The sequence below is a fragment of the Macaca nemestrina genome, unplaced genomic scaffold (assembly GCF_043159975.1).
Source record: "Macaca nemestrina isolate mMacNem1 unplaced genomic scaffold, mMacNem.hap1 Scaffold_57, whole genome shotgun sequence".
Lineage (NCBI taxonomy): Eukaryota > Metazoa > Chordata > Mammalia > Primates > Cercopithecidae > Macaca > Macaca nemestrina.
This window is the reverse complement of record NW_027257740.1, coordinates 351,658-374,293: the sequence shown is the minus strand read 5'-3', so window position 1 is coordinate 374,293 and position 22,636 is coordinate 351,658. Positions and strand designations below refer to the sequence as shown.

Genomic DNA, 22,636 nt, shown 5'->3' with positions numbered 1-22,636 from the left:
GTAGATGAAAACTTTACAACTTACACAAATAATCACTCAAAATCATCCTTACACTAAAAATGCAAGACTATACAATTTCTAGAAGAAACTATAGAAGAAAAGCTATGTGCCTTTGGGTTTGGTAATGAATTTTAACAAATGGCAAAAAAGGTTGATATACCCAGAAGAAATGACAATGTGAATTTCTTAATATTTATAAATATTTAAAGTTTATACTCTGGAAAATACCTTGTGAAGGGAACAAAAAGACATGTCACATATTGAAAGAAAATATTTGCAAAATACAGATCTGAGAAAGACTTTGTATTCAAAATACATACAAAATTCTTAAAACTGAACAATAAGTTAAACAGCCCAATTAAAAATGCACACAGATCTGAACGGACACCTCACCAAAGATGATCTACAGAAGGCAAGTAAACATACCAAAAGATGCTCAACATAGTACATAACTGAAAACCACAATGAGATAGCACAGCTGGTCTATACCTCTTACAACTGCTAAACTCTTTAAAAAATGACAAATTGCTGGAGGAAAAACAAGAACTCTTTTCATTGCTGGTGGGACACTGTGTATAAGACCAAAATATGCCACCCTAAAATATAATGGCAGGAAACCAGAATATGCCACCCAAAAATATGTCCCTTTGGCTTAAGAATTATTCCAAGCTGATTATTTTGAAAAAAAAAAAAAAAAAGCCAACAAAGGAAGTTCTGAAAACAGAGTAGAAGTTACCCTTGTGTAAGGAAAATTTACATCTATAAAGGAAATCCCCATTTAAAAGCTACCTCTCTCTCTCAGCACCAAGAAGAGAAAGGTAACTAAATCACTAAAGAGTCTTATCAATAAGGTATATATGTTTTTAAAACTTTTCTGTTTTTCTCATTTTAATCTGTTGTTTGTTACAGAGGGTCCTATCTAAGAATTCCAAAACCACAGAAAATTGTTTGTCCTCCCCTATTACAAGTTGGGCAGTTTTTTCCAAAGCTAAACAACTCTCACCTTACAATCCAAAAATCACATTCCTAAGTATTTTGACAACTACTTTGATGTTATTTCTAAATAAAAGCTACCATGCAGTTATTTACAGAAGCTCTATTCATAATGACCAAAGGAAAAAAAGAATCAGAAAGTCTTATAGTAGATGACTGTGTGGGAATCCACTCAGACATCAAGAGTTCTTATAAAGATTATTTAAATGAAAACATTTGAGATACTGAAGATAAAGGAAGAAATCTTACCAGAACTTACTTTATCCAATTAAAGCAGAGCTCCCAGAAAAATACAGCTGCCATTAACTCCATCCAAGGAGTTTCTTGCAAATTCAGCTGCCATGAAGACAGTGTACTCTTTCCCATTAGCATTGATAAATGAAAATGAAATCCTAAGCTCCCAACTGACTGAACAGACCAACTCTTGGCTGAGGGAACCCCAGAGTAACTTTCAAAACTGAGTTCTCAGCTTGGCCAGGATGGGATGATGGGGGTCAGATACACCGCGTTATTCCCCCTCGTTTGCTAACCATGATGAGGCTTTCTTCCCTAAGGATTAAACAGAAACCAGCCCTTTCAAAGGTGCCACCACTGATATCAACCTCTCCTTTCTTGCCTAATAAGAGACCACCCATGATGGAGAGGTTCTGGCCTGTGTACAGAGGATGCACAGAGCAAGTTTTCATGTCCTCTGCTTCACCTTTTAATGTCAGAGGGCTGAAAACTCTACCCTGGGATCGTGCTAACACTGCCATCTTTTGTACATGGGACCCATGAAGAAGCAAGAAACTCAATTGCACAAGCATGCATTTCTCCTTTCATAAATATTCATGACTCCTCCTAGAGTTTATTAAATATAGGTTTTTGCCAATTCCACTCAGCATAAATTACTATTTCCTTTACATCTCCCTTGAAGCATCTGTTTCTGGCTTCTGGCTGGAGGCTATGCTTCCCAGTCTGTGAGAAGGACAATCCTGCAGGCTGCAACTCTTTATAGGAAATAAATCTCTCATTGGGTGTGGTGGCTCATGCCTGTGATCCCAGCACTTTGGGAGGCCATGGCAGGTGGATCACCTGAGGTCAGGTGTTTGAGACCAGCCTGGCCAACATGATGAAACCCTGTCTCTACTAAAAATACAAAAAATTAGTCAGGCTTGGTGGTGGGCATCTGTAATCCCAGCTAATTGGGAGGCTGAGGCAGGAGAATCGCTTGAACCCAGAAGGTGGAGGTTGCAGTGAGCCGAGATCGCACCATTGCACTCCAGCCTCGGTAACAAGAGTGAAACTCTAAAAAAAAAAAAAAAAAAAAAAAAACCATAAAAATAAAGAAATGTCTCCTTTCCAAATTTATGAAATTGTCATTTTGTTAATCATTTTGGATGCTGAAGAACTTGTAATCCAATGAGTAGAAATGTTGGTAGCCCATTTATGGCTGTCAACCTGCCAATTCTGAGGAGTTTGTATGATCCTAAATCTGAAAGAATCTCATCCCATTAGGATTCTTGTCTCCTTTTCTGTTGCCTTTGCCCACTGGCTCTGCCAACAGGGGTCTTTCTTTCTCCTTGGCTATCTTTGGATAGGGGGGCTCCATCTTCTGTACCACCTTAAGGAATGCCTTTTGCATGCATGGCTAAGTCATTGAAAAGCCTACAGTTTCAGTAACATTTTGAGTGAGTACTCTGTGAAGCTGGGTTGGAATCTCAGGCTTCTTTGTCTGGAAGGTAACTTTTGGGATACAAGTTTCTTATCCTAGCTTTGGTTTTGAGGCCTCTGTGTTCTCCTCTTGGGTTGGAAGTTATTCCTGGCTTTTTGTTTCATGGTGTCTCTGTGATCTTGATCTTGCTCTTTTCATGGGAACTTCTCAGTTGACTAAATTCTCCCTTCTCAAACCTCTGCTGACTATGTGTTCCACCAATATGGAGCTAGTTCTGTCTACTTCCTTTCCTGTTTGCATGACTTTACTAAGAATAAGAATTATTTAGAACTTAAATGGCTCCTTTGAGAAAATTTTTATCTTCCAAACTGCCTCCTTTTAGATCTTTCCCTTCCCATTTGAGTCTCTCAACTCCCTACAATCACTGAAACTTTAGGCACCCTGCTCCATGCCTTGGAGGCTCTCAACATGCTCAAGAATCTGCAAAAGCAAACACCTGGGGCTGAAAAATAAAACAGAAAAAAAAATTATTTCTCAGCCTCTGTAAGATTGTATGTCAAAACAAAAGAAAATCTTACAAATCTCCAAAATTATTAGCGAGAAAAAAGCTTTAGCCCTCATATGAAGAAGGTAAAAACTTGTTCCGTTTTCCAGAAACACAGTTATAATACAAATAAAAAATGGGGCAAAGACAAAAACCAAGTCTTCTGTATAAACTAGTAAATTTTGTATTATTGTAATCACATTAGTCAGGGTTCTCCAGAAAGACAGAATCAATGTGATATATGTAGATAGATAGATGAGAGAAGACTCATTAGGGGAATGGGTTCACATAATTATGGAGGCTGAGAAGTTCCACGATAGCCTATCACCAAGTTGGAGAACTAGGAAAGCGTAGCATGGCTCAGTCCAGGTCAAAAGGACTCAGAATGAGGGAAGCCAATGGTGTAACTCTCATTCTGAGGCCAAAGGCCTGAGACCCTAAAGTTCTGATGTCAAGGGCAGGAGAAGAAGGATGTTTCCATTTCAGAAGGAGATAATTCCCCTTTCCTCTTCCTTTTCGTTCTATCTGGGTTCTCAACCAATTGGATGGTGCCTGTATTCATCCATTTATACACTGCTATGAAGAAATACCCGAGTCTGAGCAATTTATAAAGAACAAAGAGGTTTAATGCGCTGACAGTTCCACATGGCTGGAGGGGCCTCACAACCATGGTGGAAGGGGAAGCAAAGACGTCCTTCTTCACATGGCAGCAACAAGGAGAAGTGCTGAGCCAAATGGGAAAAGCTCCTTATAAAAACATCAGATCATGAGAACTCACTCACTATCATGAGAACAGCATGGCAGTAACCACCACCATGATTCAATCACCTCCAACTGGGTCCCTCCCACGACATGTAGGAATTATAAGAACTACAATTCAAGATGAGATCTGAGTGGGGACACAGCAAAACCATATCTGTGCCCATCTACATTGGGTCAGGGTTATCTCAGTGTCTTCCAGAAATACCCTCACACATATGCCCAGAAATTGTGTTTTACCAGCTGTGTGTCTCTTAATCCAATCAAGTAGATGTCTAAAATTAACCATCAGAATATTTATGCCTGATTCATGCCTGAAATTTCAGGATGAAAGCTATGAAATCTCTATTTGTGTTTGTATGTCTATTAATGTGTGTTATGTATATGTGATATTTTCTTAACTCAGGTTAGCGTTGCAAAATTCATTTATAAAATTCTTTAAAAGTGTTCTATTCTAACTTGGCTTGCAAAAACATAAGCATTTATAAATAAATATTCACCAGACTCCTAGAAATATAGGAACTGGTCAAATGTTTTTTAAGTTAACATGATTTGGATAAAACTTAATTAAATAAGGTTAATATAATATTTTTGGTGTAATAAAACAACTATGTCTTCAAAGTTACCACTATCGAATATAAAACAAACATAAATTCCTATTCTGCTTGAGTTCTACTCAAATAAGCTAATATTATACTTACTAGAAAGGTAAAATCTTAAAGCTTTTAAATTTGATTCTAATTAAGTTGTCATTCTTATGAAAAACATTATTTCTTTTTTATGGTGAAAAGATATACATATATTTAGAGTTAGTCAGTTGGACTCGGTTTAGATGATCCCAATTTTGTTGCAACATCCAAAGCATCATAATCGGGAGCGAGTCGAACATATGCTTTCTTCTCTTTATCAGGTCGAATCAGGATGTTGACTGTGGCCACATCCATGTCCCAGAGCTTCTTCACAGCCTGTTTAATCTGGTGCTTGTTGGCTTTAACATCCACAATGAACACAAGTATGTTGTTTTCTTCTATCTTCTTCATGGCCGACTCAGTGGTCAGCGGAAACTTGATGATAGCATAGTGGTCAAGCTTGTTTCTCCTGGGGGTGATCTTCCGAGGATATGTGGGCTGCCTCCGGAGTCGCAGTGTCTTGGGCCCCCTCAAGGTGAATGACATGTGGATCTTCTTTTCTGTATGTTGCTGTGGACACCTTTCAACACTGCCTTCTTGGCCTTTAAACTTTGGCTTTGGCTTTGGCTTTAGGAGGGGCAGGAACTTCCTTCTTCACTTTCGGTGCCATCTTGTGAAAAGCGAAAAACATTATTTCAAAAATAATTTGTTTACTGTAAATCTGCTTAATAGTAGTTTCCAAAATACTTTTGGTAATTTTTAACCTTAAAGTTAAGCTAAGTAAAAGATTTGCATTAAATATCTAGACCATTTATAAATAAGATACAATACTAAAACATTAATTACTGAACATAAATAATTAAAGTTTATATAATTTTCGCTTCTTATTTTTACAGAGAGACTAAAGATATTTTGGACCATTAATAAACATGTTTTTGTCTACCACAATGAGAAATTGTACGATGAGGAAACACATCCATGTAGATGTCGGGAGATGGTATACTCATACATTTTCTAACCTACTATGGAATGCTAATATATGACAGTTTATAACTGTTTACTTGTTAGTTTTCTCTGGAAAATAAAAGATTACTAAGTATTAAAATTATAATCAATATGTGTAAATAAAACTACTAGAAGCAATAGAATAACTAGAAACAACTCTATGCAAAGCATGCAAGAAAAGTAGGGCATGATTCACAAGTAAAGTAGGATGTATTTTTTATAAGGAAAACCTTACAAAAAATACAAATAAAAAGAGATATCTAACCTTCCCTGTGTTATATTTGTATCAGTAAAATGTTGTTTTCAGAAATTATACAAAATTCCTGGAAATTTGTCAATGTCCTCCTTATCCATGCTATGTGCCAGTATAGAGTTATGAGTCATAATTCCAATTATTATTTTAAATGTTGTGCCGGGTGCAGTGGCTTATGCCTGTAATCCCAGCACTTTGGGAGGCCGAGGTGGGTGGATCACAAGGTCAGGAGATCAAGACCATCCTGGCTGACACGGTGAAACCCCATCTCTACTAAAAATACAAAAAATTAGCTGGGCGTGGTGGCGGACACCTGTAGTCACAGCTACTCGGGAGGCTGAGGGAGGAGCATGGCGTGAACCTGGGAGGCGGAGCTTGCAGTGTGCTGAGATCACGCCATTGTACTCAAGCCTGGGTGACAGAGCGAGACTCTGTTTCTAAATAAATAAATAAATAAATAAATGTTGTATGCCACAGAAAAAATCAAATATCCTTGTCAACTGTGGTATAATCACAGCCATTTCATACTCTTTGTCATTTAGATATTATTTCCCCCTGATGCTTTCCTGAAAGCTCCTGCGATCAGCTACAGGTCAGAATGTTCATCTCCGATACAGGACTCCCTCTGAGACTCATGGAAAAGAGTATGACAGGTACTCTGGTTAAAGACTTCTGATGATATTGCTTAAATAACTTTAAGACCATACACTTGACTCAGTGAAGATCTCCAGAAGCCTGGTGGAGAAATTGATGGGGTCACGAGACTGCTAACCCAAGATCCAGCAAGACTGGAATTGATTACGTGGCACTGAATGAACTGATGAAAATTGATTATAATTTTATAGCTTTTTAGAGCATTGCTGGTTCTTTAATGTTCTAGTTTCTGAATTTAAGAAATCTCTTTCTCTTAATTTAACTGTAACTTACAACAATTTGGTAGATTATACTTTTGTAAACAGAAATGAAGCGTTTACATTTTTTTCCCTGCCTAATCTCTCCAGAATTTTGAAATTCTTACTGAATACTCTTTTTTTCATGATGATATAGTTATTAGCAAAAGTCCAGTAAGAATCTGTTCACCTTATAACAGGACATAATTGGAAAATTTGGTTATATTATCAAGATTTTTACTGGAACATCATATTTTAGAAGTGTATCTAAGATCAGTTATGACCAGCAATTTTAAAGAAGTAAGGTTGACTATTATGGAGACAATGCTTACAAAGCACTGTGAGAAATGGGAAAGTTCTTCAAAGATTGTAAAAAGTCACAATTTCTTACTATAAGATTGCTATCCACTATTTGTGTGTGTGTGTGTGTGTGTGTGTGTGTGTTCCAAATCAGTTGTCCTAGCTTGCTCCGGCATGCCTGGACAGAACTAGACAAGCCCCAGCCCATACTGTATGCCATTCCTTATTTGGAGATGCTTCCTTAACTATCCCTGGCAACTTCCTTTTCTTTCTTTGTTCTATTCCCCTTACCTAATTAAGAAAGTTTTAAACTAATAGCCAATTGGGTAAAGTGTAAAATGTGAGGTCCTATTCCAGCCAATGGTAACTGGACACAGCAGTAGGGTAGACATATCAGGTTATAAGTAACTCTGTCTCCTTTGTTCGGTGTGCTCTTGTGGCTGGACAGCTATTGAGTAGCACCCTTTCTGCAGAAAGTAAAGCTCGCCTTGCTAAGAGATTATTTGTTCCCATGTTAATTCTTTTTTTTTTTTTTTAGAACACCAAAAACTTCGTTCCCAACAGTACTCTGAGAAAAGTCAGCCTGATACTTACGTTACAGGGTTCACAGCCTTACAGGTTAGTAAAGAAGGCCATTTCCTGGTAGGCCCAGGAATTTAGGGATATTTGGGGGGCCTCAAGAAAAGAGGAATTCACACAAAGCTATAAGGACTGCAGCTGAAATTTGATAGTATGTTCTTAGCTTGGCTTTTAGCCTGAATGAGGCCTTTAAAAGTCAAATCTGAGATTCTGTATGAAAACTTCCAGCAAAGAAACTTGAAAGCACCTATGTGGTCGTCTCCTGTTCTTGCTGCACTTACGTAAATAATCAAGCAAAATCTAACAAAACTATACTTAAATTTAAAACAAGAATAGTCTTACTTTGGTTATGGTCAAAAATGATGGTTACTACAGAGAATAACTTTATGTTTCAATGGAAAACTATAACTTGGCCAGGCATGGTGGCACATGCCTATAATTCCAGCACTTTGGGAGGCCAGGAGTTCTAGATCAGCCTAGGCAACATGTTGGAAACCCCATCTCTACCAAAAATATAAAAATTAGATGGGCACGATGATATGTGCCTGTAGTCCCAGCTAATCAGGAGGCTGAGGAGGGAGGATCACTTGCACCAAGGAGGTAGAGGTTACAGTGAGCCGAGATTGTTGCACCTTTGCACTCCAGCCTGGGTGACAGAGCCAGACCCCGTCTTGAAAAAAAATTTTTTTTTAAGGAAAGCTATAGTTATTGTGGGTTATCAGATTCTAGTCTTGTTTCTTGTTTTTGGGCTATTTTTACCTCTTTGTAAACTGGATCCTGCCATCTGATGAATTTTGTCCCACAATAATACTTGTGGAATAAGAAGCCAAGTATTGTCTCTCCTACTAATGTATCTATTGTCAGTTAATTTGAAGGTCTCCAACTCTGGAACAAAGTTAGAAGAGGCAGGTTTTGCTCCCCAAAATGCATAACCAAACTGTGGTACATTCATGCAATGGAATACTATTTAGCCATAGAAAGGAACAAGCTATCAACTCACACAAAGACATGAGTGAATCTTGTATGCACATTGCTAAGTGGAAGAAGACAGTCTGAGGAGAATACACACAGTGTGACCTCATTTAATGAGACACTGCAGAAAGCAAACTACACAGATGGGAAACCATTGGCTCCATGGGGTGGGGGTTTCAAGCATTTCATATGATACTTTAATAGTGGGATACCTACCACAATGCACTGGTCAAAATATGCAGAATTTTACAACCAAATGGGTAAATCAAACTCTATTCAAATTAAATAAAATTACTCAGGATGTGGAGTATCCCAGGACAGAATACATCATGTGAAAAATAATTTAACTATGCTACAAATTACTGTGGTTTGGATGTGGTTTGTCCCTGCAAAAACTCGTGTTGAAATTTGACCCCCAATGTGGCAGTGTGGGGCAGTGGGGCCTAGTGGAAGGTGTTTGGGTCATGGGGACGGATCCCTCATGAACAGATTAATGTTCTCCATGGGGATGAGTGAGTTCTGCTCTCACAGGAATGGATTAATTCCTGCAGGAGTAGGTAGTTAACAAGAGTCTGGGTTCCTTGGCTTCCCTCTTGCTTTCGTTCTTGCTATGTGATCTCTGGTGCACCCCTTGCTCCCCTTCCACTTTCCACCATGAGGTGAAAAAGACTGAGACTCCACCAGATGCAACTGCCCAATCTCAGACATTCCAGCCACCAGTATTGTGAGCCAAAAGGACCTTTTTTATTTATAAATTACCCAGCCTCAGGTATTCTGTTACAGAAGCACAAAACAGACTAAGACACAAATGTAGGAAAAAACTCACTGAAGGTGTAGGGAAAATGGTGTTGACCTAAGTCACTTTGAAAATTAATAGAATCCGTATGCTGAAGGCAAACAAACTATACTTCATCACTGGATTCTATTTTATAAAATCCTTTCCAACAGAAGCAATTGTGAACAATTGTAAAACCACAGTATCTGTATCTGGAATAAAACAATGACTTACATAAGTCGCAGATGGTAGTAACCAGGTTTCTCACTGTTGAAGTGGGAGGTTACAAATTAGCAAGGGGAGAAGGCTAGAATGATTCATGTGCTATTAGATCAGAGGTGGAGACATGAACGTAAACTTATGTTTAGTTTAATATAGATACACACAGTTCTACATAGAAAACTTTATAATTAGGTGTGTATAGGTAGGTTACACACACACATATACTTCCTAGCATTGCTAATGAGGAACAAGTGCTCATTCAACAATGTGCTCATTCGGCAGCCAGATGTAAGTTTTCCTACCATTCTGAAAGGAATGAGGCTCTTTGAAGAAATGTCTGATACTAGAACTGGGACAGTAAATATAGGAGTCGGGATAATCTTGAAGTATCAGAAAGTAAGTACTAAAAAAAATTAAAATATATCAAAGAAAAATAATAGCCAATAAAAACAGCTACTGATGGCCAACACAGGAATGAATTGTAGTGTTGAATAATAATTAAAGCTGAAAGTAATTATCTAGGTGTCTGTATTTGTATACACAGGTGAATAAGAAAACAGAGTTGCATAGAAATCTCCTTTGCAAAAGAATTCCAAGTAATTGATGTAGACACTCAGCCATCAATAATGTGGAGCCAACTCCTCACTCCGTAAGTGTGGGCTCTGCACAGTGACTTGCTCCAAAAGAACACATGCAGTATGGGCAAGGAGGAAAAATAACTTCACAGTGGAGAAACCTGACAAACAGTAGCTCTTCCAAATGATTCAAGTGAACATAAAAGGTGACAGTTCACCTTGAGAACATGCAGTGACAATGGGGGACATTCTACAAAATTCCTGACCAATCCTCCTCAGTACTATCAAGGTCATCATGACATGGAAAGCCTGACACACTGTCACAGCCAGGAAGAGCCCACAGGGACGTGATGACCACATGTCATGCGTGATCCTGGATGGGATCCTGGGTCAGAGTAAGACAGAACCAAGGGCATCCAAATGAAATATGAACTTTAGTTAATAATAGTCTATCAGTATTGGTTCATTAACTATGACAAATTATGTAAGATATTAATAAGCCATGTGAGACACACTGATAGAAGATGTTAATAAGAGATGAAACTAGGTTGCAGCTACATGGGAAATCTCTGCATTTTTGGGGGGGCAATTTCTGAGTAAGTAAAAAAAAATGATGTAAAATAAAACTTTATTGAAAACAGTTATAATTTTTGAATACTTCTTTGTTTAATTATTTATACCACGAATTACTAGTAATTGACACTGTTAACTAGTCCTGTTTTTTTAAATAAGAGCATTTATGACACAAAAAATTAAACAGTACAGATTGATATATAAATCAAAACAAATGCTCTTTACATGTTTTCTGTTAGAGTAGTCACACATATGTGTAAACTTAATTATCATACTTTTTTCTTGTGCTGTAGTTGTGTCCTGGTTCATTCTCTAAAATGCTGTTCGCCTTAGACCGGGAAAAAAAACCTTACAGACTCTGTTTCAATTCATGGCTAAATATTTTCAAAACAGTGACTTTGTAAAAATATGTTCCAATGGAAAATTGATTCATTGTGATGGGATCACTTATTCCAAAGACTTCTTGTCTTCATTTCGTGTCCATGGCTACCTTTTAGCCATAATACAACAGAATTGCCCATGTGTTTCTTGTTGTTCTGAAGGGTTATAGATATACAGGGGTTGGTTATATTCATGTTTATTTACATATATGTTTAAAATTGTCCATATAAGGGTTTTAAAGATTACATTGGAAGCCTTATGTTTTAAAATGTACTCAAATTTGTTTTAACCAGGGATGTTAAGACCTGGAGACATGGAAGTGACTGTCCCATTCAAACTCAAAGATCCCTAGAAATAGGAGGCACAGGGACGCCCCAGGCAGAGGCAGGAGAGGGGAAGGCACGGGCAGGATCCTCTGCTGTAGTCTCTGTGGGACAGCAAGGGCAGGCAGGGCAGGCAGGCTTAGGCTGCCCAGCGTTAATAGCTTCAGCAGGCTCTGGGGCATAGGGGCCATTTCTAGTTGTCTAGTACCTCACCCTGTGGTGATTAAGGAAGGGCGGTATTGTCTCCTACAGTATCAGAGCTAGATAAAGTAGGTGGTTAGGAGTATGGGTTCTGAATTGGTAGTTTAATTGGCTGGTCCTGGGAAAGACAATCTTTTCCCAGTATAGACTAGATGCTAGAGCGTCAAGAAAACAGAAAATAAGAAAATATAATTAATGCATTCTGTGTGTACAGATGGAGTCTTCTTTTGCTTCCCCAAAGGAAGAGTCCACAGGAGCCTGGCACTCCTGGACCTGAGGAAACCCTGAAAATGTTGGTATCTGCAGATCCTCTCCAAAAAGAGGTCGCCAATCTCCTAAGACTACAAGCTGATCCCAGCATTCTGGGAGCCAAGAGGGAGAAAGAATCCGCTGATCTCCCTGCTCAGTAAATTGGCTTTCACTAAATACTGTCTTTGCATAAGCAGCATTATCCAGTGTCCTGGAGCTTAGAAAAGTTCTGTTTCAGTATCTGAAGAAAATAAATTGTTTCTTTTTCTGATGTCAGGGAGGAGCATTTGACTGCCAGTGTGGACTGAGGGGTCTTGGGATCAGTCTTCCCAATGTGCTTTGAACCGACCCTCTGTGTCTGCCTCACCATCTCCTCAGCTTACCTAGACACTTGGGAACCCTAACACAAGCCCTTCTAGGAGTCTGTGGTGTGGCTTAGCTGCCTCTGTAGGAATCTCTTGGGGTTAAACATTTTCCACTCTGCTAAGTCAGTGCCATCTGTTCTTTGGCTTCATCTTCAGAAGACCCTGAGCCCTTCCCCACCCTCCTTGCCCCACCCTCCACACCAACTACGTGGCGCCCTTGAGGCCATAGGGTTGCTACCATAGGATTTTTGTATTGAGTGCTCTCATTCCAAGCAACTGTGAGAGATTTCTATGGCAGGGCCTCCGGGTTCCTGTCAAATTAAATTGTAGTTGAGTGGTGGGTGCTATTTAAGAAGCATCCCCCTTTCTCCTTCCCAACAGAGCCCTGAATTATTCAGTCACGTGGTTTGAAACATGGGGTGGGTCCCGGTTGACTTAACCAGCACTGTCTCACCCTGTGTCACAGTTACTGGTTCCAAAGTGAGTGCATAACTGAGGCTCATGCCAGGTGCCACAAAGCACTCCCTTGGTCCCCCTAATGGACTTTGGGATGGGCGGGGTCTGAGTTGTTCCAATTAGAGTCAAATACAAGTTGCGCTAGGTTGTTAGGAACAAGGGTGTGCTTGTTCATGCTCCCTCTTTGGTGAAGAATGCAACCTCATAAATTGTTCCTGGAGATTTTGCCACATGCAGAATTATTCTGACTTCACTGAAGGCAGAGCAGAAAATTGGGAAGAGACTGAGTCCTGGTAGCATCCATGAGCTTCTGTGCTCAGATTCACACTGAAGCCTGGCCTCCTTCTGAACTACCCACCTGAGTCAATAAATTCCCTTGTATTTAAAGTAAAATTGAGCTAGATTTTTAGTTACTTGCACCTGCAGGTGTTCTGTGAAGGTGGTACTGTGACTTTGCATCTGAGAATATTTACAGTGTTTCCCTCATGGTTGAGTCAATCATTTCAAGGATGCTCTGAGGGTAAAAAGAACGATGAATTGTGAAGCAGTGAATTGTGCTGCCAGGCACAATTCATTGGACAATAGAAAGCCTCATCTCCTGGGCAGTAGAAAGTTTCATTGTACATAAATTACATATCTTGTTTCTGTCTCAACCTCTTATTTTTTCATATGCAAAGGAGGAAAGGAAATCCAAATAAGTCCAGCAGCTAATATGCCTCTCAGACATGATCCAAAACAGAATTGAATTATGTAAGCCTTGTTAAAATTCATCATCATCATTCATATTTCTGAATATTTAAATTAGAAATTCTGAAAAAGTAGTTTGTTTCAGGGTAGTTTGTATGTAGGTAGGTATTTTTTCAGGATCAAAAGTTTATTTTTTATTATCTAATTGAGTTTAATTTACATATAACAAAATTTAGTAATTTTAAGTGTACAAATCAATGCATTTTGACAAATATACATATAGTCATGTACACAACAGTACCATTAAAATACATTTCATTACCTCCAAATTTCTCTTGCATGCTGCTGTAGTCAGTGACCCCTGCCCCACACCACAGCTTCCGGCAGTTGCTTTCTTTCACTCTAGTTTTGTTTGTCTTAGAATATGATACAGGCCACATGCAATGACTCAGGTCTGTAATCCTAGCACTAGATTGAGAAGCGGGGATCACTTGAGCCCAGGAACTTGAGACCAGCCTGGGCAACATGGCAAAACCCCATCTCTTAAAACACACACACACACACACACACACACACACAAATTAGCCAGGTGTGGTGGCACACCCCTTTGGTCCCAACCCCTTTGGTCCCAGATACTCAGGAGGCTGAAGAATCACCTGAGCCTGGGAGGTCAAGGCTGCGGTGATCTGTGATCACATCACTGCACTCCAGCCTTGGTGACAGAGTGAGATGTTATCTCAAAAAAGAAGTATTTGATATAAATGGAATCATATAGAATATTCTCTTATACCTAGTTTCTTTCATGTATTCTAATGCCTTTGAGATACGTCCATGTGATTTCCAGTGTATATGTCATTCTTATGTTGGGCAGTAACCGTTGTAGGAATATATTACAGCTTATCTACTCTTCAGTGATAGACTATTTTAAAAATATTTGGCTATTAAGAAGAAAGTTGTTATGAATACTTATATTCAGACCTTTGTGTCAACAGATTTTCACTTCTCTTGGTTGAAAACTTAGGAGGAATTATTATTTTTTTAGGTTATGGATTTTTAAATGATTGTCAGTTGCCAGTTACTTTAAAAAAAATGCAAGTTCTTAAATTTTAAAGTTTAAGATGCCTGACTACCCTGACAAAAACAAGCAATGGGGAAAGGATTTCCTATTTAATAAATGGTGTTGGGAAAACTGGCTAGCCATATGCAGAAAACTGAAACTAGACCCCTTCCTTACACCTTATACAAAAATTAACTCAAGATGGATTAAAGACTTAAACATAAGACCTAAAACCATAAAAACCCTAGAAGAAAACCTAGGCAATATCATTCAGGACATAGGCATGGCCAAAGACTTCATGACTAAAACGCCAAAAGCAACGACAACAAAAGCCAAAATTTACAAATGGGATCTAATTAAACGAAAGAGCTTGTGCACAGCAAAAGAAACTCTCATCAGAGTGAACAGGAAACCTACAGAATGGGAGAAAATGTTTGCAATCTATCCATCAGACAAAGGGCTAATATCCACAATCTACAAGGAACTTAAACAAATTTAAAAGGAGAAAAAAAAAAACCATCAAGAAGTGGGTGAAGGATATGAACAGACACTTCTCAAAAGAAGACATTTATGTGGCCAAGAAACATATGAACAAAGGCTCATCATTACTGGTCATTAGAGAAATGCAAATCAAAACCACCATGAGATACCAACTCATGTTAGTTAGAATGGCGATCGTTAAAAAGTCAGGAAACAGATGCTGGAGAGGATGTGGAGAAATAGGAACACTTTTACACTGTTGGTGAGACTGTAAATTAGTTCAACCATTGTGGAAGACAGTGTGGCAATTCCTCAAGGATCTAGAACCAGAAATACCATTTGCTCCAGCAATCCCATTACTGGGTATATACCCAAAGGGTTATAAATCATTCTACTATAAAGACACATGCACACGTATGTTTACTGCAGCACTATTCACAATAGCAAAGACTGGGAACCAACCCAAATGCCCATCAATGATAGACTGAATAAAGAAAATGTGGCACATATACATCATGGAATACTATACAGTCATAAAAAAAGATGAGTTCATGTCCTTTGCAGGGACATGATGAAGCTGGAAACCATCATTCTTGGCAAACTAACACAGGAACAGAAAAGCAAACACCGCATGTTCTCACTCATAAGTGGGAGTTGAACAATGAGAACACATGGACACAGGGAGGGGAACATCACACATGGGGGCCTGTTGCAGGGTCGGGGCCTAGGGGAAGGATGGCATTAGGAGAAATACCTAACATAGATGACAGGTTGACAGGTGTAGCAAACCACCATGGCACGTGTATACCTGTGTAACAAACCTGCACGTTCTGCTCATGTATCCCAGAACTTAAAGTATATAAAAAAAATAAAAGTCACAGGATGTTTGTGATAGTATCTATTACACTGATGTTGACATCACACATGGCTGACTATTTGGAGACTCCAAGCGAAATTTCTTGCAGTTCTCAGTGCCAGGAAAATATGTATTTCTGGATAAAAACTGAAAAATTTTAGAAAAACTTCCAAGTTTCATAGTCTAGAGCTCTAACGCTGAAATCTTCCAAATTTAAGGATTAATGATTTACCTAAATCTAAAAATAGTAGGTTGCAGATGTATTTAAACAGTGTGCCTAGGTAGTATGCTTATATATTAAGATTAAAATGGTCTTCTAAAGTTTATTAATTCTAATATAACCTTTATTGTTTCATGTAGACATATCTTTCTGGTTCCCAGGATAATTTAAACAATTAATTCTAAGCAACTATTAACTTAGTTCTAGATTGGGATATCTATTTATGCATTTGAAGCTTTAGATATGTATTTCAAATCAGAAATGTGTGCTGGTCATGGAAAGTTGTGACTTAGAGCCTCAGGTAAGTTTTTTTTCATGTGAACATACTCCTTCCAATTGTTGTTATGCCCAGAGCAGACAATTAATAAATACCCTTGGAACTGAATGAGTGATTAACTGCAAATATCACAATACATCTTCTTAGCGGGAATGATAATTAGACATATTTAGTCCTTGCTGTAACGTAAGAAAGGAATTCTTTTCATTAAATGTTTAATGTCTCACCCCGTTCATACAGCCGGAGTTACTGATTCAGTTTGATGTGAATTCAGTCTTATAAAAGACCCATCATTATAACCTGCACTTATGCTTCCTATAGTATTGGAACTTCCAACTTGTATACAAAATAGATATCCTTCATATTCTTACAAACCACAAGAAATCTCCCTTTATTCATAATAAACACAGAATTAGGTATTCTATTAAACTGAACAATAGAACTCACTGGGAGTGACCGCATAAACTATATCACGAATTGTCAAAGTGTCTGGAAAAGTCAGTGGGTCATTTCGCTCCACGCTGTGCCATGAGCCAACCAAGAGGGTTGTCAGTGACTCTGCGTGGGTCACCCAGGGCACGTGGTGCTGAGGCTGTCAAAGAGCAAGACGGGGCTGCATCTAAACTCAGGCCTCTGCTAAGTGTCCGAACTCGGGCAAGATGCTAAAGACTTTAGAGACGTTTCCTTTTCTATGATTGGGGTTATAACACTCACCCTGTCAGGTTCTCCTGTGCGTTGACAAGGCCGGCACGTGACACACCAGGGGCAGAGCTGGACGGGAACCTTCTTCCTCAGACATCAGGGTCCTCATGAGCATCAACAAAATAAAGAGAGCAGGAGAGCAGGAGAGCGGGGGAGCGGGGGAGCGGGGGAGCGGGGGAGCAGGGGAGCAGGGGAGCAGGGCATCTCCAGCTGTGTCGGGACTGCAGCAGGGACTCAGCAACAATCAGTCTCTTTCTCTTGTTTCATCCAAATCATATATTTAAAAAATAGGTGGGGTTATCATGGATGTTTATATTGATTCCTGGGATCAGACAAATATACCTTTCCTTGTCATGCTGTTTTCTCTTCCCAGATGGTTTGAAGAGCTTCGTTTTGGACTTGATATTCCTGGAGTGCATTTCTTTTTCTAATTAGTTCAGTCTTGACCCTGAGCCATCACCCCTCCAGAGTAGCAGGATATTCCACTCCACCATTGTTGGGGTGCCACAATTTCACTACTAATCAAAGGCTCCTTGGTTACTGAAAAATGAGAGACGTACCTCTAATAATCAGTCTAGATTGTCACTGCTCACTTCCTCATTTTCCAATTCCTCAGGGGCCCCCCAAAGCCCGGAAGGTCTCATTTCAGACGTCTTATGGACCATGGGAACCAGGAAACACTGGGAACCCTAGGGCCAGCACCCACCTCATTTGCACCCTGTCTCTGTTTCCATCACCCTCTAGATATTGCCACAGAGCAGTGTTGGGACCCACTGGAGATCTGACTGCTCGCAGTCTGGGAAACTGCCTTCTCTCCCTCCACTGATATCGTATTTCTACTTTCCACCCCACAGAAATCCTTGAACTAATCACAAAAGGGATTGATAGTTACCTGGTGTGAAGCAGAGCTGAGCCAAAGGATGAAGCAATATTGCAATGGACTCTGTCATTGATATCACTAGTTCGCAAATCTGTTACCACTATGGTCAAATTTTTATATTCACTTTAAAATTATAACTCATTCTGCTCATTGTATTCAAGGCAACATCTACCCTAAAATATACTCAGGCATTAATTTACGCTCTTCTGTTTACAAATGAGAATTCATAAGCAAATTGAGGTAGCAATTACATTTTTTTAAACTGAAGGCAAAACAGAAGACATATACACATACATCAGAGAAACAAAACAGAGAGCCCAGAAACAGACTGAAATACAGCCAGCTGATCTCTGACAAAGGAGCAAAGGCAATTCAATGGAGAGAGGAGAGTCTTTTTAACAAATGATGCTGGAACAAATGGACATCCATGTGCAAAAAAAAAAAAAAAAAAAAAAGAATCTATAAACAGACGTTACACCTTTTACAAAAGTTAATGCAAAGTAGAGATTAGATCAATATATGAAATGCAAAATTTTCAAACTCCTAGAAGATAACATAAGGAAAAACTCTAGATAACCTCGGATTTGGTGATTCTTTTAGATACAACACCAAAAGCATTATTCACGAAGAAAAATATTGGGAACTTGAACTTTAACATAAAAAAACTTTAGTTTTGTGAAAGATACTGTTAAGAGAATAAAAAGACAAACCAGAGACTGTGAGAAAATATTTGCAAACTATATCTAAGGATTCATATCTGAAATATGCAAAGAACTCTTAAAACTCAATAAGAAAACAAACAACCCAATTAAAAATGGGTAAAAGCTGAACATTTATGCAGATGGAAATTAAGTATATGAAAAGATGCTCTGTATAATGTCTTATTAGGAATTGCCAATTAAGACAACAGTAAGATACCACTACATACCTATTAGAATGGACAAAATCCACAAGACCAAAAACAACAAATGCTGGTGAGGATGTGGAGCAAAAGAAACTCGCATTCATTGCTGTGGGCATTATGTGACATTTTGGAAAAGGGAAAATTACATAGATAGCAAAATAATCAGTGGTTGACAGGGGTTGGGAACAGGAAAGGATGGATGGGCAGAGAGCCTTGGCTGTTTAGGGCAGTGAGACCACTGTGTGCGATATCACAATAGTGGACCCACGACAGTGTGCAGATGCCCACACCCATTGAATGCAGACCACAAAAAGGTATTAATTACATAAACCATAAACTTTCATAATGAAATAAATGTTTTTTAAAAGAAGATAGTGTTGTTCAGTTACTGTCTACTTTCTGAAATGGAGATGGTGGAGCGCTTCCATGGTTGTGAGGATAAAAATAGATTAGAGAATGTAATAACTAAAATAGGTGTATAAACATTGTTAAACTATTTTATTCTCATTTTAAAAACATGCCTTAAATATATTTGTTATGCTTTACAATTGAGCAAGTAGTGCAAACACATTAATATAATTCTCCTCTAGCTCCACTGAGAAGCCAGGACTGCAGGGCTTCAGTGCAGGACTGCACAGCTCCACCTGCACCTGCCAAATGCAACAACCTCTTTCAGTGTCATTAAAATATTTCAATAGGAGGATTGAGTTTAGATCCAACCTGTGTTTTCTCCCCTGGAAAAAAAGGTTTTTTTGAAACAAAGAAGGTCTTTACCGTCTTCATCCGAAATGCTGAGGCATCTGCAATGTCTGCTGTAAGTGACACCAGGCTCTCCTCTGAAATCTAGCAATGGGAAAATAGACTGTAGATTCTGCTTTCAGAAAGGGGGGAATCAGAACTAAGTCAAAATGCCATGTCCTCATTCATAAACATCTTATTTTACAAATTCCACAGGTTTAGTTATTTTGGGATTAATATGGGCCTATATTAAAGTGCATTTATTAATTTAGCATGAATTGTTCAAATGCATTCTGGATCCTGAGCTGACATCCAGCAATGCTGAGTGTGTGCCTGTGTGAGTCACCAGCAATGAAGAGCCTCAGGTTATTGTATTTATAAAATGAAGGGGTTTAGGCTTGCTCTGATTTTTTAAAAACCATTTTTAAAAGTAAAAACTGTTTTTCTTGCTATATAAAAATGTACAAGAAAAACTCAAACATTACAAATGATAAATTATAATTTTATTAATATAAATATTTTTGTGAGCTCAATTTATATGACTTAGTTATTATAAAAGAAATAAGCAAGGCCAGGCGCGGTGGCTCAAGCCTGTAATCCTAGCACTTTGGGAGGCCAAGACGGTCGGATCACGAGGTCAGGAGATCGAGACCATCCTGGCTAACACGGTGAAACCCCGTCTCTACTAAAAAAATACAAAAAAACCAGCCGGACGAGGTGGCGGGCGCCTGTAGTCCCAGCTACTCGGGAAGCTGAGGTAGGGGAATGGCGTGAACCCGGGAGGTCCAGAAACACCGTTTTTACATTGCCATAGCTAATGTTAACACCTCCTAGAATAAAGGGGGAATCACCACCAAGGGTCAGTTCTGGTTCAGACTCTGGAGTGAGGGCATTATTCTTTTTGCATATAATGCAGTGACTCCACATTGCACCAGTGGCTTGGTCAAAAAAGACAAAATTTCTGGGGAATTAGTGTTGATTATTTTTAGATATCATAATCTTGGCTTTATGGACACCTTATATTAAACAGATCTCACTTGCCAAATGCCACAGGATGCAGGCCAACAGACAGGCTCCGAGGGCTCTTGTGAGCTGGAACTGCCATATAAGCAGAACCACAAGAGAGAGAGAACACTGCCCATATCCAACACAGCATAGCCACCCTGAAAGCCTCACCCTTTCTTTTAGAAATGTGTTTAGATTTTATACACTTTTGCTAGATTTTGTTATGTAAGATTTATGTATTGAAAGGTCTTAAAGATTTTTAAATGTTGAGTAAAATGTTCACGAGTATAGTTTATATATATAGATGTATATGAAACAAACCTGTCATATAATTTATTTTCTTTAAAAACAAGGCACTGGCTGGGTGCAGTGGCTCACGCCTGTAATCCCAGCACTTTGGGAGGCTGGGACGGGCAAATCACGAGGTCAGGAGTTTGAGACCAACCTGGCCAACACGGTGAAACCCCGTCTCTACTAAAAATACAAAAAATTAGCTGGGCATAGTGGCAGGCACCTATAATTTCAGTTACTTTGGAGGCTAAGGCAGGAGAATCACTTGAACTCGGGAGGTGGAGGTTGCAGTGAGCCAAGATCATGCCACAGCACTTCAGCCTGGGTGACAGAGTGAGACTCCATCTCAAAACAAAAAACAAAAAACAAGACCCTTATACAAATTACCCTTGGAACTTTTATTTAGAATTTAAGGTTATTTGGGGTTTAGTGTCATGTAAACAAAATTCTCCCAATTGCTAGGGTCCTCTTGGGGTGCTGCATCCTGTAAGATATGATCATGCCAGAAAAACAGACCCTTCTCCATCTAGGAACTCAAATGCCAAGAGTGATGCCGGATCAACTTTCATTACTGAGTCATATATTCCTAAATTCAGTGTATCATAGAAAAACAGACATACCCTTAACAGTTTAACCTGATAAAGTTCTGAAATACTTCCGTTGCAATAAAAGTTGTGAAAAGGCTATCTTGCTAGAGATCTCTGACTCAGAGAAGAAAGTGAAGGCTGGGCACAGTGGCTCATGCCTGTAATCCCAGCACTTTGGGAGGCGGAGGCAGGTGGATTACTTGATGTCAGGAGTTCGAGAGAAGCCTGGGAAACATGGTGAAACCCTGTCGCTACCAAAAATAAAAAAATTAGCTGGGCATGGTGGTGGGTGCCTATAACCCCAGCTACTCGGGAGGCTGAGGCAAGAGAACGGCTTGAACCCTAACCCGAACATGAACCCTAACCCTAAACCTAACCCAAAACAGAACCCGAACCCTAACTCGAATCTTAATCCTAACATGGAACCAAACCCTAACCTTAACCCAACCCCAACCCTAACCCCTAACCCGACCCCGACTCCGAAACTGACCCTGACCCTAACCCCTAACCTCTAACCCTCTAACCCTCACCCTCGCCCTCGCCCTAGCCCTAAAACCCTAACCCTAAAATCCTAACCCTAACCCTTGGGTGGAGAGAACCTCTGTGCGCAGGATTCAGAGGGGATTTCGGTTTCCCGTTTTCCACACTGAACCATTCTAAGTAGTCTCTGACCTTCGTTATTCAGGGCTAGAAACAGGAAGTATTTTATTCACTGTGGATGCGGCCCCGAGTTGTCCCAAAGCGAGGCGGTGCCGCCAACGTCTGTGCTGAGCACAACGCAGCTCCGCCCTCGCGGTGCCCCCCACGCCAGGGTCTGGGCAGGGTAGAACGCTGCTCTGTCTTCACGGTACCCCCGAGGTCTGTGCAGAGGACAACACAGCTCCGCCCTCGCGATGCTCTCAGCGTCTGGGCTGAGGAGAATTCAGCTCCGCCCTCACAAACGTACAGCACCGGCGCTGGCGCAGAGTCACACGCCAGGCGCGGGCGCAGGCCGACGCAGGCGCAGAGTCAGAGGCCGGCGAGGCGCAGGCACAGAGTCGCACGCCAGGCGAGGCGCAGGCCGGCGCAGGCGCAGAGTCGCAGGCTGGCGCGGCGCAGGCCCAGAGTCGCGCGCCAGGCGCGGCGCAGGCCAGCGCAGAGTCGCAGGCCAGCGCGGCGCAAGCGCAGAGTCGCACGCCTGCGCGGTGGGGGGGAGGGGGGGGAGGGTCGCGGCGCAGGCGCAGAGACGCATGCTTAGAGGGGAGCGGCGGAGAC

General features: G+C 40.0%; 1 pseudogene; it reads right to left on the bottom strand.

Moving 5' to 3' along the window:
* Window positions 1-4,674: 4,674 nt before the first annotated feature.
* On the bottom strand, window positions 4,675-21,824 carry LOC139361529 (large ribosomal subunit protein uL23 pseudogene; annotated as a pseudogene).
* Window positions 21,825-22,636: the final 812 nt, after the last annotated feature.